This window comes from Capsicum annuum, chromosome 8, assembly GCF_002878395.1.
Source record: "Capsicum annuum cultivar UCD-10X-F1 chromosome 8, UCD10Xv1.1, whole genome shotgun sequence".
NCBI classification, from domain to species: Eukaryota; Viridiplantae; Streptophyta; class Magnoliopsida; order Solanales; family Solanaceae; genus Capsicum; species Capsicum annuum.
The window spans coordinates 45,670,622-45,691,298 of NC_061118.1; the positions used below are offsets into that span (position 1 = coordinate 45,670,622).

A 20,677-nucleotide genomic window follows, 5' to 3' on the forward strand; every position below is an offset into this window, starting at 1 on the left:
AAGTAGCAGAAGGGGAAAGAACAAACATCGACTATAAAAGCTCACCCTATCTCAAAACTTTAGAATGTGTTGGATAAAACGTCAATGGTGATATCTAGTACTTGGATCTATAGTAGAAAAAGATGACGAAGTGTAGTATCAGTGTAACAAAAATTGATACTCAGTAGGCATTACCAGTCGTCTAAGCTAAATCATAATAAAAAATAATAAGATGCAAGGATGTCAGGGATAAAAGGGAAAGCCTAAAATAACACTCCAGCTGAAAGTTAATAAATAATAAGTTAAATAAAATCAAATAGAATACAAGCTAAATATAGCCTAACTGGTCCCCATAAGCCTAGATGGTGCAAATAAGAAAAGGATAATCCAATCGAGCCCCTATAATCTTGATGGATATAATCAAGAGAAAAATACCAAGAAGAATAATTATAAAGTGCCAGCCACTGAAACCATACTTGTGAATTCCTTAGTACCATACACCAAAATTGAATCAGTTCCTTAATACAATAAGTGAACCACAAATGCCAAACTCGAATCAGACTCTAATGCCATAAGTGGATAGTATATGGCAGACTCAAATCAGTCTTAGATATCATAAATGAGTAGTAAGTGCTAGACTTGAATCAGTCTCTAAATATCATAAATGAAGAGTAAGTCTCAACTCAAATTAGTCTTTCAAGTAAATACAGGTAACCATGTCTAGTGGAGAAACAAAAATATGTCTAAATCATCCTAGGGTCTAATAATATGTATATAATGAATAAATAAGGCCTCCTAGATCTGGAAGGATCTAATTAAGATATTTGACCTTACAGAGGGCTAGCAAGGCCCGCTACTAAAACCTAAAAATTCATGCTAAGGCAATTTCTACCCAAAGATAGACTATGGTTTCCAAGTTCTACTACCAAGTATCATAAGTCTAACAAGTCCTAAGGTCACAGTTTAATTCAAGGAAAGGATAAATGGGTCAATTCTACCTAAAACAACTCATTAATCAGCTAAATATTGTAAATTTTACTAAATATGCAACCAACCTATAATTTCAAACCCAAATCTAGAATTATATCATACTAATATCATAAGGAATCTCAATACATGAGAAAATTAATCCTATCCTACTTGAACGCTGATGAATCTTGAGAAAGTTCACTAAATTAGAGCTTTTTACTTCTGAGAAGCCTCTGCACGACACTAAATTAGAAATTTTTCCTTTTATGAAGCCTCTGCACGATGTCAAACTATCAAGATAATGATCTCACATTAATACGAGAATAACAATACCCATATTTTACATAAATGCATCATAGCCAAAATTGAGCTAAAATTCTCATAAAAGGCCTTCTTGTAGAATCACAACTTCAAAATCATCAAAACGTCCCTCTAGGCTCAAGGATCATTTACCCTACAAAATGGGTAAAATCCAAGCATAGTTAAGTCCTCAAGTTACCCCTCAAAGTATTAGGAATTTTTAGATTAAAGTGGAGAATTAAACAAGAAACTAAAAAATACTTATGATAATTCTTGGTGAGAAAACATCCTCATGGATTCTCCAAATCACCCCGAACACCCATATATATTTCCTCTCACTCTCTTATCTAGTGATTTTAGTGAAATTTTAGACTTGTAAACTAAGAGAAAAAATAGGATTGGTAGTTATATCTTTCCTGGGGTTTTATTGCAAACACAGGGATCCTATTATATAAGACCCTCAGCCTAAATTAGCCTTCACAAATATGTAGACCAGCTTGTGGAGACCAACTTATGATTAAGATAGCCAATGAACTTGGGCTTAATGAATGTAGCCAAGGTCATCGTGATTGCTATAGCCATTCACCTTTGAAAAGTCCATTTTTAGACTGCACCAGCTGAAGCTTGTGCTAGGAAATTTGACGTTTACCAAGTCTCCAATCAGACCATCGGGATTTATTTAGAATATCATAAATGCAAAAGAACTATATTACTCTATCATATTTTACATTATGGACTCAATAATGCTATAAAATTTTACATACATTTCCTTTTCAATGAATTATGGGCCTCACACTAAATGGTCGTTTTAACCAAAATCCACCCAATAGCCCAAAATGAGTCTAAACACCTTAGGACCCAAACTAAAGGTCCCCTTAGCCTTGTCATTCCAAATCTATTAAAACTATCAGAATTGGCATAAGAGGTTGTTAACCTAAAAATTAAACCCAATACCCAATTTTCTATGGACAAAACATTAAAATAGAGAATTGACTCTAAAAGCCAAATGAACTGCTCGGCAACCAAATTGTCAGCTCTAGCAAGTCCTAAATAACTTAGAAAAGCTATGAAAAAGCTTTAAATGGTAAAATAGTATAAAAAAGCAGGAAATGACATAGAAGTTCATACCAGTACAAGTGCAGTGTACTCACTGCTACTGTGAATTTTTGGTGCAGATCCTTGATCTTAGGTTGATTTATGCACCTAAGTGTTGTTATTTATTCTCATTTAGCTTACTTTCAAGATCTTTTTATGTACTTAATGAGTTTTATTCATATAATTAAGCATCTATGTTTTAAACTCTATGTTTATAAGGTTCAAGGTGTACTCAAAACAAGTGTAGAATCAAAATGTTCATTTAGAGTTTAAACGAGAAAACTAGTGTTCTTAGCTTGAGCTATGTGTTATTCTGATTTTTCTTATTGAATTCTAATGCATTTTAAGTGCTAATTCATGGTGTTTGATGATATATATATATTCGTGGGATGTTAGACTCAATTATAGGATGATATACAAGCTAATATTGAAGAGGAAAAGCAACCATAGAGAAAGGAACTTAAAGCCAAATGAATGATTTAGCATGGACGAAAACATAAAAATTTAAGCACAAGGGTTTGTCACGCCCTGGGATATCTTCATTAAGGTCATGCCATATACTTGGTCACAAAAAAAAAATTTCAAGTGAACCTCTATGATAGAGGCATTCCACGTTCCCTATCTTCCGCGATAAGGGCATGGTATATTTGTGTGTCAAAATAGAACAATTGTTCCCAAGTATAAATAGACCACTTTTATTATATTGTACTTAGCTTCGACGGTCGTGAGGCTTGGAATACACTTGAGGAGGTTTCTCTCAAGATTTTTATACCTTTCTTTAATTTACTTTTGGATTATGAATATGAATTCCTTAATTGTGATTCTTTGTAATTCTATGAGTCACTAAACACCCTCATCTGGGGTTAAGGCTAAGAAAATTAGTAGTTAAGCTTATAATTAAGTTGTTTTACGTTATTTATCATTGTTGGTTGTTAATGTATCCTTTTATTTATTATTTTATGAATTTGCAACCCTTAGAGTAAACTCATAATTCTATTATGATCCGTAATGAGGAACGATAGATTAAGACATGGGATATATGAAATAAGACCTTAATTATTCAAGGAATTGATATTAGGATTTGCATTTAGGATAGGAATATACCTAATTCTGCTTAGTTGGTTCATATATAGTAATAAATACAAATGTGTTTAACTTACTTCTTGCATCCCTTCTCAACGATGTAGTTGTGAGGCTAAGATATATATATATATATTAAGGTTTGAAAGACTATAGTCATGTTATCATCCTAGTTAACCAACAACCAAGATAATTAACTAAAACAACAAGATTTTATAGCCAAGTAAGATTGTTCGTAATTTTTTAACCCTGTGCTTCTCTCCGTTATAGTTCAAGTACTTTAACTTTGTGCATAATTCAATCAACTTTTAGTTTTCAATTCTCAAATGTTATTGATTACTTCTACACTTTTTTAACCCTCATAGTAAGACTAGAATTAGAACGTTGTTGAGCACAAGTCCCTACGGGATCGATACTTGGCTTTCATAGCCCATTTTATAACTTGTGGACCAGGTAAACTTTCATGTGTTGTTTGGCTCAACAAGTTTTGGTAGCGTTGCTGAGGACTTATAAATTAGAAATTGTCTTATTGTTAGTTTGGCTATTTTTTTATAGGTGTTAATAACTTTATCTTGGATTCTGAATTTGCAGGTTTAAAGTTGAAAAACAAGTAATCTGGAAAGGAAAAGGGATTTGGTTGACCCATATCTTGAACCTGAGCGATGCTATATCAGCTAAGGAGAGAAGTAGTAGCACTTTACAGGATATCTCAAATTAGGCAAGAGGAAGTGATTTCTACACCCATGGATAAAGATCCACCAATTTGCAGGACAGTGCATGCAGTGGAAATTCCACTCTCAGCTAATATTACCTCCATCATCCATAGACCAGAACCTTAAGGTAGATTCAAGCTCAAATAGAACATGGTGCAACTACTGCATAGTAGTGGGCAATTTACAGTCTTGTCACTAATGTACGTACCATGGTTTCATGGAACTTAAGATGTTTAAACATGGAGAATATGCATTTAATTAAGGTTATTTTGTTGTGTTTGATGTGTGTTTAGAGTGATTTTGAGGTAAACTAGGTGTTGGAAGCTAACTAGAAGAAAGGGAAATAAAAAGTCGAAAAATGGCCACCTACTTTGGCACCTATGCCCCGGACATAGGTAGATTTGTATGTATCAAAACTTACAAATATAGAGAGCAAATTTTTGGACTGGGATGTATGGCCATAGGTACCACTTACGCCCCATATGTAGGTTCATAGGTGGCCACCAACGTATTTTTCCCAAATGATTTCGGATTTATTTCCTAGGATTTCTATGTAACCTAAATACACTCCTATGATGTTTTTAGTCCTTATTATGTATGTTTCTTAAAGTTTCCCTATTTTATTTAGGATTTGATTTCTAGGGTTTCCATACAATATATAAATACCCCTTTTATGTTTATTTAGAAAGATTACAGAGATAGGCCCCTGAAGGATAGTTTATTCCCTTGGGGGATACCATATACTCTTGCAAACATCTTATTATTCTTGTTTGGTTATTGAATTAAGGACTTTGGGTTTTCTTCTCTTATATATGAGATTAATTCAATGATTTTTTCCATGAATTCCATGAATGATCTCATAACTATGAGCGACTAATTCTCTTATCTAGAGTTTTAGGAACCTTGATAGATTATTGATCTTGGACATATTTATATGCTCAAAGCACCAATATGCACCCAGATTTGGACTTAGTTCAAGAACTTTTGTATGAATTCTTAAGTATAATTTGGCTTTTATTCCGTTTTGTGCCTAATAGATATGATTAGTACTTTCATCTTTAAAATCATGAAGAATTGTGCATAATTGGATACAACGAGGATATGAAAGTGGTGAAGGAATGCAAGGGACTAAAGTTAAGCTGAAAAATAGAAGCTGGAAAGTAGGAATCCTCATTTGAAGACACTTCGCGTTGCGAGGATCAACAAAATAGCAATGGTCAAATTCCAGTGAAGGTTCGCAAAACTACCACGTCGCGAAGAAGTTTCATTTATAAAATTTGGTGACCTAAAGGTTTAGCGCGTCATGGAGGATGATTATTTCACAATTGTCCCAATCCAGTTGCTCACCCTGATAGTGGCGCGTCGCGGTGAGGGTGCATTTTACAATTGTCAGGGAATACTTGAGCTCCGTGATTGACTAGATTTTAATGAAAAATATCAATTGAAGTCTTGGCGTGGCATGCTGGGTGGATAAATTGGGAATATTTTAAGTGTTTTGTCTCATTTATAAAAGGAAAAATCTAAGATAATGTGGGGGACTTTTTTCAAGGAGAGTAGTGGCGAAAAAATAGAAATTTCTCTCTTTTAGAGTTCTTAAACATTCTTTTAAATTTATTTATTCAAATTATTGATTTGGGGTATGATTTGTTACTTATTTTGATGATGAATTGAAACATGAGAAGCTAAACACCCTATTTCTGGGGTTGAGGCTAAGAACATGAGTACTCTTGAATATTCTTATAGTTTCCTTTTGGATTTTCATATGGGTTGTTCTAAATTTCTTGAGCTTACTATTTTAAAGATTGGCCACCATTAGAATAAATTTATATTTCTATGTCAATTCAGGAGGAGAATCATAGGATAGAACGAAGAAATTAGAGAGCAAGGTTCTTATTCTTTTATAAAATAAGGGATTTGAATTAGCAGCTAGGATAGGGATATACCCAGAATCCTTGCTTGGTTTACTTGCAAGAAGACAACTTCATGAATTTAGAAGATTTTTTGTAACTCTGCGGGAGTTGTAGTTACAACATTCAATAGATAGAAGATTTGAGGTCGGGAGACCAAGATCGTGGCATAACCCTTGCGAACCATCAACCCGATAACCAATTAAACTGTTAAAAGAATAGAGAATTGTATGATTGTTCAAAATACCTCAACCCTGGACTCATCCTCATTATTGATTACAACCGTTGCTTACTTTGCTTTAGTCATCATTAATTATTTCTTCTTCACTAATTTACATTTTATTTACAGAATCATCTTAATCTTGATACAATCAAACACTTAATACTCAATTGTCTTAAACTAAATCTTGAATAAATTTCTAGTTTATTGATCCTCGAGGCAACGATATCTAACTGTCCAAGTCATTATATTACTTGCATGATCACGTACACTTGTGTATGCGTAGAGACGCAACAAGTTTTTGGTGCCGTTGCCGGGGATAAAATAGAATTAGTAAATTGCTTTAATTTTTGGGTTTTGATCATAAGTTTAAGTGTTAACAACTTGATCTTAGCGGCTGAATTTTTGCAGGTTTAGCTGAACATTGGACTAGCGAGGGATAAAGAGTTAGTAGAGCCCTTTGCAGAACCAAAAGTGATTTTTCATCAGAGACGAAGAGCTCAATACTACACTCAACAATGATCGATGCCGGAAATACATGATCCTATAGTTGCTAATCCAAATGTTGGAAATGTTCCAGATCCTGCTATTCCAGTTATTGCTGTTCAACCAATCGGAAGACCTGTTCGAGAAGTGGCAATCCTACTTATGCACCTTATGACTAATAGTATTCTAAAGCCTGAACCAGGAGGTCGATAGGAATTGAAACAAAATATGGTGTAATTATAGAGATTTGCAGGAGAATTTTAGGGTCTTTCACATAAGGATCCGTAGCAGTACTTATGAACCGTCCTGGAGATAAGCAACAGATATATTCCTGAAGATGTGAATGCTGATTATGTCAAATTGACACTCTTTCCCTTTTCTCTATTGGGGAAAGCAAGGAGATGGTTATTTGCTGAACCGCACCAATCAATTACTACATGGGAAGAATGTGCTCGAAGATTTCTCATTCAATTTTTTCAATCTCAGAAAACTGCATGATTAAGGGGTGAGATATTGAGTTTCAGATAGAAAGATGGAGAAAAACTCTACCAAGCTTATGAGAGATTCAAGTGAATGCTCAGAAGTTGTCCTCATCACCATCAATCGAATGATATTTTGATACATAAATTTATAGAACGCCTTGAGTCTAATACAAAGATTCTCTTGGATTCAGCATCAAAGGGTCAAGCTTTGGAGAAAAAATATGAAGAATTGTATACCTTGCTAAATCGAATTACACAAGGAAATCCTGATTGGCATGCAGACTCAAGGAATGCTCCCAAGAAGGTTGCAGGGGTTTTGGAGGTTGATCATTTCACTACATTACAAGCACAGATTGCAATAATGCAGAACCATATGACTACTAAGCTTAACAACTTAAAGGTGGGTACAACACAACTAGCAGCCATAATAAATATAGTTCAATAGGTATATTCATTGTGTGAAGTTTGTAAAAGTAGCGAGCATAAAGAAAATGCATGTTCTGTTAATCCAGATTCAGTCAAATACGTAGGGAACGCAAACCGTCAGGGTCAATAGAATTTCGCCAATACGTATAATCCAAATTGGATGAACCACCCTAATTTCTCATGGGGTTGAAATCAGACACAAAATACAAATCAGTATAAGGGACCAGTGCAACCAAATCCACAACCTGTTCAGAATAATCAGGTGATTGCCTTGAATAGTAATATGAAGGAGATGCTTAAGCAATTGATGGCTCAACCAGCGCAGTTTGTAATGGACATGAAGGCTCAACAGGCATAGTTTGCAACTGAGTTGAAGAGACAATAATTACTCACAAAAAATTTGGAGTTGTAGTTAGGTCAAATTATGGGATCATAGAATACAAGGCCACAAAGAGCATTGCCTAGAGACACTGAGGCTAATCATAAACAAGTGAATACAGTTACAATGAAGAGTGGGCTATAAATAAAGGAGATAGTTTAGGAGCAGGATAATTTTGTGGTCACTGATGATAGTTTGCAAAAGAATGCAGAAGTAAAAAAAAAAGATAAAGAGGCTACTGAAGAGATTCGTGTAGAGAAGAAGACTATCCCTTTACCCTTTCCTCAAAGGGAAAGGAAGAATCAAGAGGAAGCCAGTTTTAAGAAGTTTCTAGATCTTCTGAAACAAGTTCAAGTAAACCTTCCTCTTGTTGACATTCTACAGAGTGTGCTAAAATATGTGAAATACTTAAAGGATATTGTTGCCAATAAGAATCGGTTGACTGAATATTCTACAGTTACACTTATTCTAGAGTGCACGTCAAAAATTTAAAATAAACTGCTCACAAAATTTAAGAATCCAGGGAGCTTCACATTGTAGGTTACCCTTGGTCAAACTATTTGTGAAAGTGGATTGTGTGACTTGGGAGCTAGCATAAATCTCATGCCTATATCATGGTATCGAAAGATGGGTCTTGGAAGCCCTAAACCCATGACTATTATGTTGCAGTTGGCAGACATGTCACTTGCTAGATTAGATGGTATTATTGAAGATGTACTAGTGCAAGTGGGATCTTTGATCTTTCCTATGGATTTTGTGATTCTTGACTTTGAGGCTGATCCAGTTGTTCCATTTATTCTAGGATGACCACTTTTAGTAACAGGGCAGTCACTCATTAATGTAGCAGTTGGAAAAATGATAATGCGAGCACATGATAAAGTAGAGATTTTTGATATGTACAGAGCATTGAAATTTCCAGCCATATATGAGGAGTTTTCCTCAATATTGGTTATTGATCTTACTTCAGATTGGTAGTTGCTTTTGTCTGATGATCCAGTAGAGCGAGCTTTCATGGATTATGATCTGCATGGGGATTCGAAAGCATTGAAATTGGTCCAGATTATGAATTTAGTTATAATTGAGACAAATAAAGTGTTGGTCGAGCCTTTGAATAGACCAATTGGTCCACCACCCAGGCCTTCAGTTAAAAAAGCTCCTAACTTGGAGCTGAAGGTTTTTCCTCCTCACTTACAATATGTTTTTCTTGGTGATCAAGATACCTTGCCTGTTATTTTGTCTGTAGGATTATCTGATGAATAGGTAAAGTAAGTTGTAGCAGTTCACTAAAGGAGAAGGAAAGTGATTGGCTGGTAGATGTCTGATATTTTATAAATCAATCCAGCATTTTCCATACATAATATTTACATGGAAGAGGGGTAAAAACCTAGAGTGCAGTAATAAAAGAGGTTAAATCCTGTGATGAAGGACGTGGTTCGAAAAAAGGTGATTAAGTGGTTAGACAGTGGTATTGTCTACCTAATTTCTGATAGCAAATGGGTTAGTCCAGTGCACTGTGTAGCAAAAAAAGGAGGAATGACAGTAGTGACAAATGATGATAACAAGTTGGTTCCCACACATACAGTTACCAGATGGAGAATATGTTTAGATTATCATATGTTGAATGAAGCAACTCGTAAAGATTACTACCCAATTCTCTTCATTGACTAAATGCTGGATAGATTGGCAAGGAAAGAGTATTATTATTTTTTGGATGGGTACTCTAGTTACAATCAGATAAGCATAGCACCTGAAGACCAAGAAAACACCACGTTCACTTGTCCATATGGTACATATGCTTTCAGATACATACCCTTCGGATTATGCAATGAACCTGGTATATTTTAAAGGTGTATGATGGAGATATTCTCAAACATGGTGGAGGAATTTGTGGAGGTATTCATGGATGATTTCTCTGTGTATCGGAATTTATTTGAAAAATGTTTGCAAAATATCAACAAAGTTCTAGCTCGGTGCGAAGAAATAAACTTGGTATTGAATTGGGAAAAGTGTCATTTTATGGTTAAGGTGGGAATTGTCTTAGGCTATAAAGTTTTATGCAAAGGGATGGAAGTTGACAAACCAAAGGTTGAAGTAATTGAAAAGTTGCCTCATCCAGTTACAGTTAAAGGTGTGCGAAGTTTTTTAGGACATGCTGGGTTCTACAGACGATTCATTCAATATTTCTCAAAGATAGCAAGTCCCATGTGAAAATTGTTAGAGAAAGAAGTGAAGTTCAAGTTTGGAGATGATTGCCATGAAGCTTTTGAAAAGCTTAAGAAGAAGTTGACAGAAGCACTTATTTTGATCGCACTAGATTGGGAGTTACCTTTTGAGATAATGTGTGATGCTAGTGATATTGTAGTGGGAGAAATGTTGGGTTAGAGAAAATAGAAGCTATTTTGATCAATCTACTATGATAACAAGGCAATGAATGATGCTCAAGTTAACTACACAGTTACAGAGAAAGAGATGCTGGTTTTTGTATATGTATTTGATAAGTTTCAATCTTACTTAATTGGTACCAAGGTCATTGTTCATACTGACCATGCTGCTATTAAGTATCACTTGAACAAAAAGGATGCAAAGCCATGACTAATTAGGTGGATCCTGCTACTTCAAGAATTTGATCTTGAGGTGTGTGATAGAAACGGATCTGAAAATCAAGTTGCTAATTACTTATCACGGCTGGAAAATTGAGACCATATTGAGGATGACTTTAAAAGTATCAAGAAAGTCTTTCCTAATGAGACGTTGTTGTTATTAGAAGCAGTTGAGTTTCCATGGTTTGCTGACATTGTAAACCTGATAGTTTGTAGGGTGTACCCTTCCGAAACTACCTCACAACAAAGAAAGAAATTACTCCATGATTCTCGTGCTTACATTTGGGATGAACCATACCTTTTCAAGTAGGGTCTAGATGGAGTGATTCGTAGGTGTATCCTAAAGTCTGAATTTTTAAAAGTATTACAAGATTGCCACTTATCTCCATATGGTGGACATCATGGTGGTGAGAGGACTACAAGGAAAGTGTTGCACTCAGGTTTTTTCTGGCCGACTTTGTTTAGAGATATAGTGGTATTTGTAAAGAGTTGTGATCAATTCAAAAGGATGGGCACTATAACCAGGCGTCATGACATGTCCCTGAATAATATTTTAGAAGTAGAAGTCTTTAATGTTTGGGGGATTGATTTTATGGGCCCCTTCCCACATTTGAAAAGTAATTTGTACATTCTTGTTGCAGTTGACTATGTTTCTAAATGAGTGAAAGCTATGGCGAGTCTAACTAATGATGTAAGAGTGGTGCTTAAGTTTGTGAAAAAGAACATATTTTCCAGATTTGGTACGCCAAGAGCAATAATTAGCGATGGAGGTACGCACTTTATCAACAACTAGTTCAAGAATTTTCTTGCTTAATATGGTATTCAGCACAAGGTGGCCACTGCATACCATCCTCAAATGAGTGGACAAGTAGAGGTATCCAATTGAGAGATTAAACAAATACTTTAGAAGATCGTGAATGGGCAGAGAAAAGATTGGGCGGAGAAGATGGATGATGCATAGTGGACATATCGAACAATGTATAAAATGACCATTGGGACTTCTCCATATCGGTCAGTGTATGGTAAGGCGTGTCATCTTCCTGTAGAGTTGGAGCACCAAGAATATTGGGCTATCAAGAAGCTGAACTTTGAAATAACTACCGCGAGAGAAAGAAGGTTATTGCAACTGAATAAGCTTGATGAGTTTAAACTCCATGCCTATGAAAATGTCAAGCTCTACAAAGAAAAGACCAAACATTGGCATGACAAGCACATTCACATTAGGGAATTTGAACCCGGACTACTAGTGTTGTTGTTTAATTCACGGCTTAAGTTATTTTTGGGTAAATTACGATCAAAATGATCTGAACCTTTTGAGGTGGTGCGTATGACACCTCATAGAGCTATGGAGTTATGGAATAAATAAAAGACAGAGAATTTCCTTTTGAATAGATAGCGTGTAAAGCATTATTGGGTGGATCATCCGGACAAGCAAAAGGAATCTATCACTTTCACTGATGAGTAATGATGAGTTGAGTTGTGCCACGACATAAACTAAGGCACTATATGGGAGGCAACCCACACATGTACTGTAATAGGTAGTTTAATTTTTGGCTTGTAAAATCAAAAAGAAAAGAAAGATACAAAAAAATAAGTCGTACCACGACCAAAACTAAGGCGTTAAGTGGGAGGCAACCCATTTTTACTTACAATTTTTGTTGTTTTCATTTAAGATTGTAGGGAATTTAAAAGTGAAATGAGAAGATTTCCACATTTGAGGAAAGCAATCAGGTTTGCAAAATGATTTGTGTAAGTGGGGATTTACTCAGGCAAGAAAAGAGTCAGAATTACTTAAGGAATTTGAGTTTGAAGAACAGTGCGATGCAAAACATGGACAATTGACAATTGTCAATTTACAATGAGTGGAGGCGAATCTTAGCGTGTCGCGGTTGGCAGTTAAATGGCGATTATCCTTATCCAGTAGGTCTACGCGATCCTACCGCATCACGGAGTGGGCTTAAATCAAACATAAATATTTCATTAAACCTAACCTGACCCACCCGTCTATAAATATAACCTCATAAACCCTAAACCCATTTATTTTAACATCAGCGCCGCCCTCTCACTCCCTCTCCTATAAACTTCTCTAATTTTTCACTTTCTCTCATCCTTCTCTCAATTGTTGAGGTATGTTCTTTAAGATTTATTTATTTATTACCATTCATATTATATCTTGTGATGAATGATAGTGTTTTTAGGCATAATTTTGTTTTCCCTCTCATAATAGTTGTAAATATTAGCATTGCCTATGATATTTTGTCTAATTTGTGATGTCTTAGCCTACTTGCAATTATTTTAAATCAATGAGAGAAAAATTAAATGGTATCTGCAGTTGCTATTAGGGAGTAAATATTTTTCATGCTAGTTGAGAGGATGGGGAGTGTAAGGGTATTATAGCTGGAGGCTAAAGGCTAGACTATTTAAGAAGCTAGGGGATAATTTTGTTCCACTGTGTATATACCCTTATTGTTTGATGTTAGATAATTGAGTAGAATTCTAGAATGTGATATACTATAGTAACATGATCTTATTTATAGTCTTCTATTATGTGATTAGCTGGGAGTCAATGATAAGATGTTGTGTGCTGAGGAAATGACAAGGGATGATGTGTCCCGAAGAGTAATATGATGTCTTTGAATATGATATTATGGCCTACGGAAAGGGAAGTATAAGTACCTTGGTTGTTAACATAGGTGCTTGGCTAACAACTAAGTGTAGGGTGCAAAGGCACCCATAATGTACACTCAGTTTAGCTAATCATCAGTTTAATCTTCTTGCATATTTGTTGTATTTTCTTAATTGCAGGCATAATGGAATCATAATCAAGCAAGGGCAAGGCAAAGGAAGGACCTTCTGCCCCTGTAAAGAAGAGAAGTAGACCGTCTGAAGGGCAATTAACTAGAGTGCCTAGGGCTCCTCCACTTCAGTGGGGGCAAATTCAAAAATTTGGCTTCAAGGCTATATGAAAGGATGGAAAGTAGTGCATACTAAGCATACTTATGCTAAGTATATTTCGGTGGTCTATATCAATCGGGCTAGCTTGATGAGAGAGTGTCCGTGTATGGTACAGAGAATCGAGGCACTCAATATGAATTTCATTTTTCATCAGCCGACTGAGTGCAACTTGCATCTTGTTAGAGAATTCTATACCAACTGGTACCCTAGCTATCCTAAACATTTGTTGAAGGTTCGAGGGAAGGTAATTTGATTCACAGCTGCTGATGTTAATGAGTTATTAGGTATCCCAGAGACGAACCCAAATTTCTTGCAACAGTTTATTATTTCTCATCCTTATGCCCATATTAGGCATTTGCTTTATAGCCAGTGATCTTCTGCCCATTGGATGAGGCATCGAGTTACAGTTTGCATTCTTCTTTCCCCTATGCTCAGATGAACAAGTAAGCAAGAATGTGGGTTCATATTATGTATGCCTACATTATTCATAGAAACATATGACTGAGGTGACTTGGAATAGGGTATGTTTTATTTATGCCCTAATGTATGCTGATGTGGAGATTAATGTGGGGAGTGTAATTTTTTCTGCAATAAAGAAGACGCGTACCCAGGTGGGTCTAAGCTTTATATTTGGAGGTTTGGTGACTGGATTTTTAAGAAGGCATAGGGTGGATGAAGAGAAGCTTAACTATAAACCAGAGGTGATCACTCGTCCTATGGATATAACTACTGCAAAGAGCATATCTGGGGCATCTGGCCTAATTTTGACTATGATGGAGAGATAGACAAGGACTGATGAGGTACTGTAGGCTATATGATCTCATGATGATGATGTGGAGGATAGGAGGTAGACCCATTACACCAGAGGAGCTCCATGTTGTAGAGTTCGAAAATCCACTTAGAAATTATTCTAAACCATGTTGAGGATTGGCCCAGATTTTGTAGAGCCTGTTGATGATGATGTACCCACAAATGAAGAACACAGTTATAGGGATTCTGACATGGAGTCTGATGATGATGGAGCTGACGATGATCATGATGGATATGGATGTGGCTCCTGAGGACATGTCTGCTATTGTCCCGTTTGAGTGATTAGGAAATATACTGCCACCCTACCATAAGCCTAATTGGAAGAACTGGGACAGTGCTTTATTTTAAGTGTGGGGTGGTGGGTTCGTGTTCTCTCGTATCTTCAGTTTTTTTAGTTATTCAACTGAACAATGTTATTTTTCTATTTTGCTATGTTGGTTTGAAGTACTAGCTATTCGGAACACTAGTCTATAATAGTTAGTAACTTTGATTTTATGGATTATAATTTGCCCTCTTTAGCATTTATCGCATATTGCTTCAATTTAAAGAATTATGTTATTTTTATTTTCTCCCTTATTAGCAAGTTTAGTTTCATGTAGTTACGTTTGATTTTACCCTCTTTGGTGATTAGGAATAAACAGTCATAGTTTGTTGGTAGGACCTATGATAGATGGATGACGATCGTCTTAAGGGGAGTGGTCGTACGATGTAAAGTAATTTAGGAGAACCTAATCACTATCTTAGAGGAGTGTGTAAAATGGGCCATCTTTGTAGTAATTGAAACTAATTCTAGTATCAATAAGCATAATAGTTTTTTTATTTTAAGTACAGAGGATTTAGTCTCTATAAATGAAATTTGATATGTTGGCTTAATTTTGAATTAAATAAAGAACATGATTGGGAACCTTTGGCTGATTCCATACATGCACTGTGAGTGTGAGGATTAGTATATATTCTATATGAATAGAAATGACTAGAATTTTTCCGGTGTGTCTACAAAGCGAAATAAAGGATGTTGGGTGCAGGAAGTGATGTAGGTATTTCTTTGACAGCTTTGTTTCTAACTTAAATAGCCCTTCCTTGGTGCATAGTCTTAGTCAGCCCCATTGAGCCTTTAGCCTCTTTCTTTGGTAGCTTGATATAAAACCTTATCCCTTCTTTGCTAAATCATAATTTGATCCAAATAAGCTCCTAAGCATTTTAAATATAAGACAAAGAGATTATTAAGAGCAAAAATAAGGGAAAAAGGTAATTATTTGATGCCCCTAAAGTAGTTATTATTGATGTATGATGATGTTGGGTTAATTGGGAGTTAGTAAATAAAAATGTTACAATGAACCTATTTTGGCCCTGGTCTAGTTGGATAATGTGTACCTTAATGAAGGCCTTTTCGCTTTAGTTAAGGGTGGCTATAATAGGGGTGCGTAATATTAATATGGAAGGAATGACTAATACTCCCAACCTAGTTTGAAAAAATAAGTTAATTGAAAAGGGTGTTGACAAATGAAAGTATGGGGAGAAATAGAAGGATAAATTGGTGTTGGAAAATAGAGTGAATTGACAATTTTTGTATTTAAATGCTTAGGAGCAATAGTCACTATTTATGTAAATAGTACCTGCCTATCCCTAACCCTTTATTACAACCCAAAAAAAGACCTAGTTGATCCTTCACCCAAACATCTGACTATTAGTGAAGTAGAACACTAAAGGCAAGCTTATGGTTCGTTCACTATCATGTAAGAATTCTTTGTTGAGAATGAGCGGTTTAATGTTGATACTCCCCTATTTTTGCGTAGATATCATTGTGAGTTAATATGGGGAAATTTTCTTGAGTGAGGATTGAGACGGACAAAGGCCAAATTACTTATTGTGTTTCTTTCATTGAGTTTGCCAACATTTTAGAAATTCATTTTTGAGATAGAAAAATTTGTACTAAATTATCTCATGTGTTAATAACTGTTTTGACAAGATGATGTAAGCATTCGTTATTGCAAAGTGTAAGAGACCATGGCCACATAACTTTGAGATTGTAATGAAAAGAGGAAGTAATTATGTTTTTAAATTCATGTGTTCGAGGACGAACAAGGTTTTAAGTGCAGGGTGGTGATCTTGGGCATATTTATATGCTCAAAGCACCAATATCCACCCAGATTTGGACTTAGTTCAAAAAAGTTTGTATGAATTCTGAAGTATAATTCAGCTTTTATTCCATTTTGTGCCTAATGGATATGATTAGTACTTTTAGGTTCAAAATCATGAAGAATTGTGCATAATTGGATTCAACGAGGTTATGGAAGTGGTGAAAGAATGCAAGGGACTGAAGTTAAGCTGAAAAAGGGAAGTTAAAAAGTAGGAATCCTCATTTAAAGACACTCCGCGTCGTGACGATCAACAAAATAGCAATGGTCAAATTCCAGTGAAGGTTCGCAAAACTATCATGTTGCGGAGAAGTTTCATTTATCAGATTTGGCGACCTGAAGTTTTAGCACATCTAGGAGGATGATTATTTCGCAATTGTTCCAATCCAGTGGTGCACCACGATAGTGGCGCGTCAGGGTGAGGGTGCATTTTACAATTGTCAAGGAATACTTGAGCTCTGTGATTTACTAGATTTTAATGAAAAATAGCAATCGAAGTCATGGCGCAACGTGTCGGGTGGATAAATCGGGAATATTTTAAGTGTTTTGTCCCATCTATAAAAGGAAAAATCCAAGATAATGTGGAGGAATTTTTTCAAGGAGAGTAGCGGCGAAAAAATAGAAATTTCTCTCTTTTAGGGTTCTTAAACATTCTTTTGAATTTCTACATTCGATGGATTGATTTGGTTATGATTTGTTACTTATTTTGGATGATGAATTCAAAAATGAGTAGCTAAACACCCTATTTCTGGGGTTGAGGCTAAGAACATGAGTACTCTTTAATATTCTTATTCATAGTTTCATTTTGGATTATCATATGGGTTGTTCTTAGTTTCTTGAGATTACTATTTTAATGATTGGCCATCATTAGAATAAATTTATATTTCTATGTGAATCTGAGAGGACAATCATAGGATAGAACGATGAAATTACGGAGCAAGGTTTTTATTCTTTTATAAAATAAGGGATTTGAATAAGCTGCTAGGATAGGGATATACCTAGAAGGCTTGCTTGGTTTACTTGCAAGAAGACAACTTCATGAATCTAGAAGATTTTTTGTAACTCTGCGGGAGTTGTAGTTACAATATTCAATAGATAGAATATTTGACGTCGGGAGACCAAGATCGTGGCATAACCGTAGTGAACCATCAACCCGATAACCAATTAGACTATGAAAAGAATAGAGAATTGTATGATTGTTCAAAATACCTCAACCCTGGAATTATCCTCATTATTGATTACAACCGTTGCTTACTTTGCTTTAGTCATCATTAATTATTTCTTGCTCAGTAATTTACATTTTATTTATAGAATCATCTTAATCCTTATACAATCAAATACTTAATACTCAATTGTCTCGATCTAAATCCTGAATAAATTTCTAGTTTATTGATCCTCGAGGGAATGATATCTAACTTTGCAAGTCATTATATTACTTGCACAATCACGTACACTTGCGTGTGCGTAATAACGCAACAATCATTAAAGTGGAAGAAGTGCCGAGTCATTCTAGATAAAGATTCTTGTATGTATTATGGTTTCTTTGAGTCTATTAATTTCATAGCAGTGGCCAATATTAGGATCCTGCCTGTACACTGTGAATCCAAGAGAGAGGTAGAGATTAGAAAAAAAAAGATCACAACAGTTATTTGGAGTTAATTGTCAAAATAAGTTTACCTGCACTATATACTTAAAATAATTAACTTTCATTCAATCAACTTAAGACCAAGAGGATATAGTTAAAACTGGGATCCAAGGCAAGGGTTAGTAAGGGATACACTAAGACCGAGAGGAGACGATCAAAATTTTAAAAGTTTTCCAAATACCGGTTGGTGATACATAACTTGTCAGATTCTTTATGCAAGGTATTGGAATAGTTCGATAGTGCATGATAAATCTACTGAGTTAGAAGCCAGGGGGAATGAAAGCCTAGTGTTAGTCTTAGATTGATTTTAAGCTCAAGCGTCCAGTTCTTGTTACATTTTACTATTTTAGCAAATCCCCCCATTTACCTTTTGTACTACCTAGTGATTTCAACAAGTTCAAGCAAGATTTCTAACGTATACCCTGTGGGATCGACCCTAACATAGTTGGGATACTATTTTGACAAAGACCTCTTGATCCGATAGTTAGAGGTGTAGTATGGGAGACATCAAAATTTTGGCACCATTATTGGAGAATATAATTCAATATTGACTAATTGAAATTATTGAAGTTGTCAAGTTTTCTTCTCTATTCTTCTTCAGGCATACGCTAGTGTATGCCTACACTTTTTGACACGATAGCTTGGCTAGAGAAAGTATGGAGTGATGAATACTTCTTTATTGTTGATCCTTATCTTTTTTATATTGTGTTGGAAGTGTGTGGCATATATAGTGTGTGAACACAAAGATAGCCTGATAGAAACATTGACACACCTTGCAAACAAAAAACATGAGCTTATTCAAAAGGTTAATAGGTTTGGCTTGGATATTCACCACTTACGAGTAGAGCTGAATGCAAAAGTTGTTGCATGTAATTCCCAATAACTTAGTTATGGGTGGTGTGCGACTAAAAGAATTTGAAAAAGCCAACTTGAGGAGCTAAAATTGGAGGAGTGAATAATTGTATATACTCTTATGGATAGTGTCACTATTAAGGAGAGCATAATAGAGTTTTGAGGAGATGTAAATAAGACTGCAATTCCTAAGTCAGGATGTATTGGACCTCATTCATAGCATTTTTCCACATTATGTTTGGATAGTAAGATGTTGATCGAGCCATCTGAACTCAAAGAAAAGTGCAAGAAAGTGGAAACATATGTCTATATTCTTCAATTTGTTGATCCAGAAACAAAGAATTACATTCCTCAAGTAAGGACCAAGAAGTACAACATGCCTCATCTATTGCTTAAGTTCTTTATTTTTCTTCCACCGCCCCTTGAGCATAATGAGAAATTAGAAAAAATTAGGGATGCAATTCAAGAGTTCAAAGTGGAAAGAGAAAACTAGAGGCCAATTCTTGGGCTACCTTGATGAACTATGAGTAATCAAGGTACCTAATTGCTTGTTGGGGAAGTCTGAGTACCCAAGCAGCCCTGTTATGCCACAATGTTAAAATAGGCGCTGCTTGGGAGGCAACCCAAGGCATTTTGTTATTTGTATGTGTAATTATGACTGATGTTAGATCTTTACACCTGTGGTACCTCAGGTATGTTCCTAACTCTCTTGTTTTGTAGTTGCTTAATGCATTGGGGATAATTCATGATTATAAGTTGTGGGTGGGCCAGCTTCCAGGTCTTAATGTTGTCATAGGATTTTTATTGCCGTGCCTCTTTTCCCTGGAGCCCTGTTCCTAATAAAGATGGCATATTTAGGTGTATTGTGTTTTGTTTCATGATTTTTTGTGTTTAACTAGGAGAAAAATGAGTATCTAATGCAGTTGACATGTTTTTTATTGAAAATTTATAGAAAATTGATGCCCTTCTGAAAGACTCTTTTCCTCAAAGTCTTATTCCTAGTAGAGTCAGCATATTTATGTGTATTGTATGTTGTTTCATGATGTTTTGTGTTTAACTAAGAGAAAAATGAGTATCTAAGGTATTTGACATGTTTTTTGTTGAAAATTGATACCCCTCAAAAAATATAATTTTGAATCATGTGATGTGCATATATCTGTCAAAATTGTGAATCTTATTATGGCATTAAGATTAGGGACATGATAATCATAGCTAACTTGTGCACGACCCGTATAGGTAGTAGCTTGTGATGTGACCCTGTGTCATGTGTGTGTGAGATGCTACTTAGTTCCCTTTTTGTGTTAAATCCAGAACATGCCGGATTAGTCTTACCTAAGTTATAGGATAGTTGGTTAGAAAAGGATCATGGGCCATTCTTGATACAGGTCCACTTTTAGCCTAAATGACCTTCCATGTGTGAAAAACTATCCCTTAATCCCTATTTTGAGCCTTATAGCCTATTTTTTTGTTACACATTTTGCCTTCCCATTTATGTTACAATGAACCTATTTTGGCCCTAGTCCTCATTGGACATTGTGTACCTCAACTCAGGCAAATTACCTAAATTAAGTGTGGCTATCATAGGGGTACACAATATGAAGTATGTATGAAGAAGTGCAAAATAACAGAAAAGATAGTAGG

The 20,677-nt window shown here is 35.4% G+C and overlaps 1 non-coding gene across 1 annotated transcript; it reads right to left on the reverse strand.

The window, feature by feature from the left end:
- Positions 1-7,244: 7,244 nt before the first annotated feature.
- LOC124886804 lies at positions 7,245-7,351 on the reverse strand. Its single transcript, XR_007044212.1, has one exon. It is a non-coding gene; the product is annotated as a small nucleolar RNA R71 (small nucleolar RNA).
- Positions 7,352-20,677: the final 13,326 nt, after the last annotated feature.